This window comes from Ochotona curzoniae, unplaced genomic scaffold (genome assembly GCF_017591425.1).
Source record: "Ochotona curzoniae isolate NIBS_2020 unplaced genomic scaffold, NIBS_Ocur_1.0 contig_2210, whole genome shotgun sequence".
NCBI lineage: Eukaryota > Metazoa > Chordata > Mammalia > Lagomorpha > Ochotonidae > Ochotona > Ochotona curzoniae.
The window spans coordinates 21053260-21060618 of record NW_024465369.1 but is presented as its reverse complement, the minus strand read 5'-3'; positions in this window follow the sequence as shown (position 1 = coordinate 21060618).

The window sequence follows — 7359 nt, the reverse complement described above, 5'->3', positions numbered from 1 at the left end:
TAGTTGATTATGAACATACATGGATTGTATATATTGTTTCACAGCAAAATGAACTTAATTCCTTTTTGAGAGTTTTGGAGGTATCCCGTGTATTGCTCCTGACATGAACCATATAGTTAGGCTTGAACTGATAGTTCCATCTGTACTAAACAGGCTCAGATTCATTCTCTCAATAGTACAGTATGGCTACCAATTGCACAGCATTCACAATGTGTTGGGCATAGAAATGATTCAAGATTTTTTAAAGCATATGAAAATGATACAGGTGGGGAGGAAGTTAACAAGGATGAATTGAGGTCTTCAAAATCTTCCCGAGCCTTCTGCACTAGCCCATCATTACTCATCTTCCAAGCAGCATAAAACCATAGCTTTCACAATTTTGCTGCTGAAAACCAGCACTGGATAAAGTGTCCATTGTCATGATGTCCTTTGCTGATTATCATGTTATTATCATAAAATTACCTTTTCTGCCACTCCCACATTCATTATGTACATGTGGTCATGACACCCATGAGACTTCTTTAGAAAGATAAGGAAATGGCTAGTACTCAAACATTATCCCCCAATTTTTCTATTTTTGAGTATTCAGTGAAGTCCCACTCCAGACATCACCCTTACAACTCTATAGCATATAGACGGTGGGCCAAAAGTTCACTGAGTGCCACTGATTCTTGAGCACACTTGAACTTAGCCTATAAATAAATCTTAATTATGGCTAACCTTTACCACCCTCTGATATTTGAATCTTTTTTGTTATATTCAGACCAGAGTCTGGACCTTGGCACTTGACAATTGTGGAAGGTGTGTAAACAAACACATCATGTATCAAGGACTTAACATCGCCAGTCTTTGGAATCCTCCAGGGATTTGGAATTATTTTCCAGTGAATACCAAGGAAGTCTGTACATACAAACACAAATGTGTGCATATGTACATGTGTATGTAAACACATATTTAAGTATATATGCATATCCATACATGAGCATCTTTTGCCTGATTTCCTTTTGAATCTGTTGCTAACATTTTCCCCTGCCTTTAATGATCCATCATCTTGAAAAATTAGTCTATCCAATATCCTCAGTTTCTTTAAACCAATTACTCAGTGATGAATTATCTGTGACTTGACTTTTACTCCATCACTCAGTGATAAGACAGTTTCATTAGCAACCTTCTAAAGAACAACACCTTCACTTTTCATTACACTTTCACCTGCTTGGAGTTTCTGTATAATTTGATTCTGTGATTATAATTCTAAAATATTTGTTGCTACACTCTGGATTATTGCTTTTAGAGTCTCTCGTTTGGCTGCCCATGCAGGATTATTCCTGAAGTTCTATCTAGCTCTACTTTTCTGTTTTCTGAAAGCCTTTGGTTGTGATTTTCATCTTCAGTTATCATTTTGAATATCACTTTAAATACCTCTGCCATTTTCCCAGACCTGAATGTCTTGCTTCTGATCTAACCATATAACCTGCTCTACGAAGCCACTGTATTTTCTGCCTTTTAGTTATATTGACCAAATTTTTCTGTCCCTACTATGACTATGAAGATTAAAGTGAATATGTAAATAGGTGATGTGAACCATGCAGAGACAAATCATTTCATTACTGACCCACTGACATCAGGCAAGCAGGGAATGGCATGGACCACAGTGCGACAAAGTGCACATGCCCAAGTGATAAAGCAGCCTGGAGGATTTTCTTTTCATGTTTTAGTTACAAACTGATGAATATGATTGCTGTCTTAGAATTGTACCATGAAAACGCATGAAACCTATACTGTTAATATGAATAATTTAAAAATAATGATTAAATTATTTTAAATCAATATTGTTCTTCTGGCTTCTGAATATTTACAATCAACATTTAAATTTTAGAAAGCACTGTACACACTGAAGAAAAAATATACAAAAGTCTAGCCCAAGACCACTAGCTTGCAACTTTTGATCAAAATCTAGACTTTTTGGAGAAACTCCCTACAGAATCAATACTTCTAATCTACATTCTGGCTCTTCTCCATGATCACTAGACTAATCTTTCTGTGGCTGAAGTTATTTTTCAAGTCAAATATTGTGGCATGAATCAAGTTAAACACAAAACATTAGCGGAGCTGTGAGTGCCTTCCTCAGTGGTCGTTATGGCTTTCCTTCCCCCCCATAGACTTCACGCTTTTAGTGTCTGTACATACGAACTCTTTCCTGGAACGTAGTAGAGAGTTTCTTAACAACCCCTGGCTAACAGCCTCCCAGGACTAACTCACACCCTCCACTCCTCATTAATTCACATTTGGTGTGTTCCCTCTAGCTGCATTGTGTGCTATTCAAGGTTTGGTTGATTTTATTCCCAGTTGTACTTATTATTTAAAAATTGCTACTGAGATTTGACAGGACAGTATTAAAAAAAAAAACCAGAAAAGCAGAGCAAAGATTCTAAAATTCTACACTTAGATTGTTTCATAAGGGTCTTTCAATTCTGCTTTCACTTTACTGAAACTATTTATACAAGAACCATGATAACAGAAACCCACTTAGTACACTCATACTTAGAGAAGGGTGGTTAGCCCTAGCACAAAACACTGGCAAATGAATCAACAACAGATACATGCCAGGTTAAAACAACGCTTCTTCAGCAAAATATGCTCCTATTGAATGCCCGCTTTAACAGACCAATGACCTCAGATCATCCTCAGCTATTTTGCACTCATACACTTCTCAGTTTTCTTGACATTATGGGCTTTTAAAAATTCTTTTATTCTGTGCATACATTTTCACTATTTGTTTCTATTATTTTAAAAGTCAACCCTACTTTTCAAATTAATCTAAATTCTACTCTTTTCATCACTGCCACTTAAATAGAGACACACCTCTATGAATATATTTAGTATATTTGCTTATTTTTATGAAATTCAGAAATAAGTCTTAATTTCAATTTTCTGCTCTAGAGTAGTTGTCTGTCCTTCCCCTATACTTGGTCTTTATGCTTCTCTGTTTGTTATATTCCTCTTTGTTATATTCTAGTCATTACTGTTCTTACTTAATGCTTCTCAAAGTTTCACATTCTTTGAAATCAGCTTTGGGTACTTAATTCGATCGTGTTTTATATACTGACTAGCATCATCCACAACATAGAAAGATTTGAGCCCAGTTCAGTTTCCTGTCACCCAAAATTCTTCTTTCTGCTTTCATTTGAGATCAAACAGTACTGAGTGTCATGCTCACCTGTGGTTCTGACTTGGTGCTAATTTGCACTCATACACTTCTCAGCTTTCTTGACATTATGACTTGGTGCTCAAACCTATTGGTAAGTAGAACATTTTGAATGAATTTTAGGGAAACACTTTGGAGTCTTGGAATCGGTCTCAGAACCAAACTGTCAAGTATAAGACATGTTTTTTTCCCCCTTATTTTCCACTAGAGATGGCACACAAATGTGTCCTTGATAAAAAAGAATGGAAATTACAAGCAGTCTATTGCAAGGTCAGTGCTGTGTTGCTGTCCAGGTATTTTGATAAAACTGTCAGATTTCATATGTTATCAGGTTACAGCATCTTTGCTTATTTTCTACTTCCACAGATCATTAAAAAAATCCGTATGCCTTATTTTTGAATAATTAGAGGTCTTTAAATGTTGCTTTTTTGGGAGAATGCTATCACAGTAGAAATGAGTCATTTATTGACAATTTTGCCCTGAAAATAAAAAATTTAAAATGTTGGGCATGCATTATTAAGACAATTGAACAAAATATTGGCAGGCATTTTAGAAAGCAATAGGATTACGACGGCTCTATGGTTTTATTTGGAAGCAAAAAAGAATTTGAAAATGTCAGGTTTATAAGCAAAATCCCCTTGCCTGTTGCCAGAAGAGGGAACATACTTAGCAGGAGTCAAGCACGGATTTACAAATGCACTCAGAGGAGAGTTCATGAGCCTGGCAGGGACACAAGTTTTCTATACTTATCAAATTAAATTAATGTTCTCAACTAACTCCTATTCACTTGTTCAGAGGTATTACCAATAAAAGGTCAGTGATTTTTCATGCAGGTGTTTGTCTAGGCATTTGCATATGCATATAAACCAAACATAAACAATACTGTGCAAACTGAACTATATTACACATCATGCTCTATAAGTTTGTAGTTCTTGAGTCTTTGATATTTGAAAATGTCTCTACTTTCTCATGCAAGTGGTATATTGGCAAAATAGTACATTTTATCTCCATTCTCTTTTTTTCAAAATGGTCAAACATGTGTTACTGGCTCTTTTGGTTTGCGTTTTATATGTAAACAACATATAACCAAACTGTTTCTCTTGCAAAGTGTTAAAAAATATTTATCCTTGGAACTAAAAACTTTCAGTTACATCTTAGCTTAGGAAGTATGAGTTTATTAAACATATCTAAATTTATTTTTAATCTGAAATTTAATTTCTACTTTATCTCAATGATGGTTTGTTTCTATTTTTTTTTAGTAACAGTAGCTTCTTCTTTTCTTTCTTTTTCTTTTGAATTCCCAAGATTTTGTGATTTTAAAAATAGATCTTTTATTCTACAATTTTTAAAATATATTTTGGTACAATTTTGGATAGGCTGGGATTCCTCCCCAAACTCCCACCTCCATCAGATTTTTCCTATTTTGTTACAATATGATTTTGTTCCTTTATAAGGAATCATAATTCTATTAGTCTCTTATTGAAGTATACCCTGATATTGTTGGTACAGACAATGTCAGACAGTCCAGCATCCCATTGTCTACACATGTCCAAAAATTTCATTGGGAATCCATCTTTTGTCTGGAAGCAGGGATACATATTCCATTATACCCCCAAGTCTGCATATGACAGACCCCAATACTCCATCACTATACATTTGCATAAGTGGCAAGCCATGAAACAAGGTCAACAACTGGTATAAGTTAGAACAGCCACAACAACAACAACAACAACAACAATAACATCAACAACAAATTACAGCACCATGAAACAATATGCCACTAAGTTGGAGTGGCCTAGTAGGGAGATAGTGGGCACATCCCTTATGGGTAACCACTCCCACTGGAGAGCACGAAAACTAGGATGGGGCAGAGGTGGCTAAATAGAATGGCACCTGCCAGTATGTGGGTGGGCTGGATGGTAGATTGGTTGGGTTGAACTAGTCTTCAATGCCCATTGACATGTATGAGAGCTAAATGGGATGTGGGACAGACTGAACAAGCTTGCAGTACATACTGGCATGCATGGGAACCAGGGTAGGGAACAGGTCTGGTGGGGGTGATGGGGAATCGCCCCAACTGGGCTGCAGCTCCCACTGGATTGTGTGAGGACCAAGTATGAAGTCGGCAGGATCAAGCTGGATCACAACACCCCTTGGTTCACGTGGAAGACAGGGCTGGAAACAGAACTGACCTAGCAATTGCAATGACCATCATGTGCATAAGCTGATTGGGGTGAAGGACTGTGCCAGACCCTGTACTGGCAAACTCACACAGGAATCACGTTTGGGATCATCTCAGATGAAGTTTCTTTGGAGATCCCTCCAACTGAACTGCTGATTTCAAAATCCCAACCATGAAAAGACTATGTCAGCTAGTGGATTCTGAATAGGTTTCATCACGTTTGGAACGACAAGACTGGCAGCAATTCAGACCTGTTGAATCATCAAAACTGGTATAATTTCATTCATCTTAGTAGCCAAATAATATTCCATGGAGTAGATGTACCACAGTTTCTTTAACCACTCTTCCTTGGATGCACATCTGGATTGCTTCCATGTCTTTGCTATTGTAGATTGTGCTGATGCAAATATAGGATTATAGATCCCCTTCTTATATGCAGATTTCATGTCTATTGTGTCTATTCCTAGGTGTGGCATTTTGTGCTTTGTTTATGAAATTCACAAAGTTTATCTAGCTAGTAATCTGCTTATTTTTATGAAATTCAGAAACAAGTCTTCAATGTCAAAAGCTTTGAAATTTAATTGCATGTTATTCATGCTTGTTACTTAATCACCTGTTACATTTAAGACTTATAGCGTTTAACCTGTATATTAATAGGGGTCACCTGCTCAGTGTGATCTTATTTATTCTAATGATTCCTTGCATACCATAATTACAGATGTTTAGTCTTCCTCACTAAGCCACTTGAAGTTTCAAAATATCCAAAACTTTCTAGTACCACTTGTAGTTCTTACTTTTTTTTTTTAAAAAAAAATCCTAAATCACTCCCAAGTTTATTGTAGTATTACATGCTATGAGGATGAAATCTGCTTCCGATTTAAAGTGAGAGGGGTTTTCTTCTCTTTTCTTGCAGAGCTGAGGAAAGATTGACCCTTTTTCTCTTTCCTTCTTACTTCCTTCCCTTCTTTCCTTTCTTCCCTCCTACCCTCCCTCCCTCCATCTCTTTCATTATGTATATGTATTATTTATTTATTTTTATTTGTAAGCAGAATTTAAAAAGAGAGAAGAAGAGATAGAGATCTTCTCTCTGCTGCTATAATCACCAGATGGGTGCAACTGTCAATGCTGAGCTGATCCGAAGCCAGAAGCCAGGAGATTCTTCCTGGCCTCTCCCTATGGGTGCAGGATGCCAAGGTTTGGGGCTGTCCTTCTTTGTTTTTCCAGGCCATAAGCAGAAAGCTGTATTAGAAGTGGATCGACCAGCACATAATCCAGGATCCAGATGTGAAGCCAGCATCACAAAGCAGAAGATTAGTTTACTGCACTCCCTACTCTGGCCCTATGACCTGCTTCTTGAAGGCTTAGTAGAACTGAAATTTTAGGGTCTGCTAGTTGCTTTAAATAATGATTTTCTTTAAGGTTAATTTGATTGACTCTGCTAAGTTAAGGTTTAAGAGTTCATTTGTTCTTGACACATTTATAATAATTTATACATTGCTATGACTCAAAATTTTTAGCATAATACTCTTCAGGATATTTTAGTTTCTTCATATGGTTTTAAAAATATTTAATGTGTTATCTTGTAAAAGTATTATTTTACCTTTTTATATTATTTATCTTTTCTTAATTTTCTTTCCCCTACTATTTTATTCAAATTTATTATAATACTTTATTTATAATTCCTTGAAATGAGCTCTAACATTCTTAAATAATTGCTTAAGGTCATAACTTGTTTTCAAATAGTTGCATACCAGTCAATGCTTATGACAAAATATTTAATATGTAAAGTTTTATTATTTTTCACTTCTAAATATCTTTTTTTTAAAAAAGATTTATTTATTTTTATTGGGAAGTCAGATTTTTACAGAGAGGAGGGGAGACAGAGAGGACAATCTTCTGACCAATGATTCACTCCCCAAGTAAGCTGCAATGGTTGCTACTGCATGGATCTGAAGCCAGGAGCCAGGAGCCT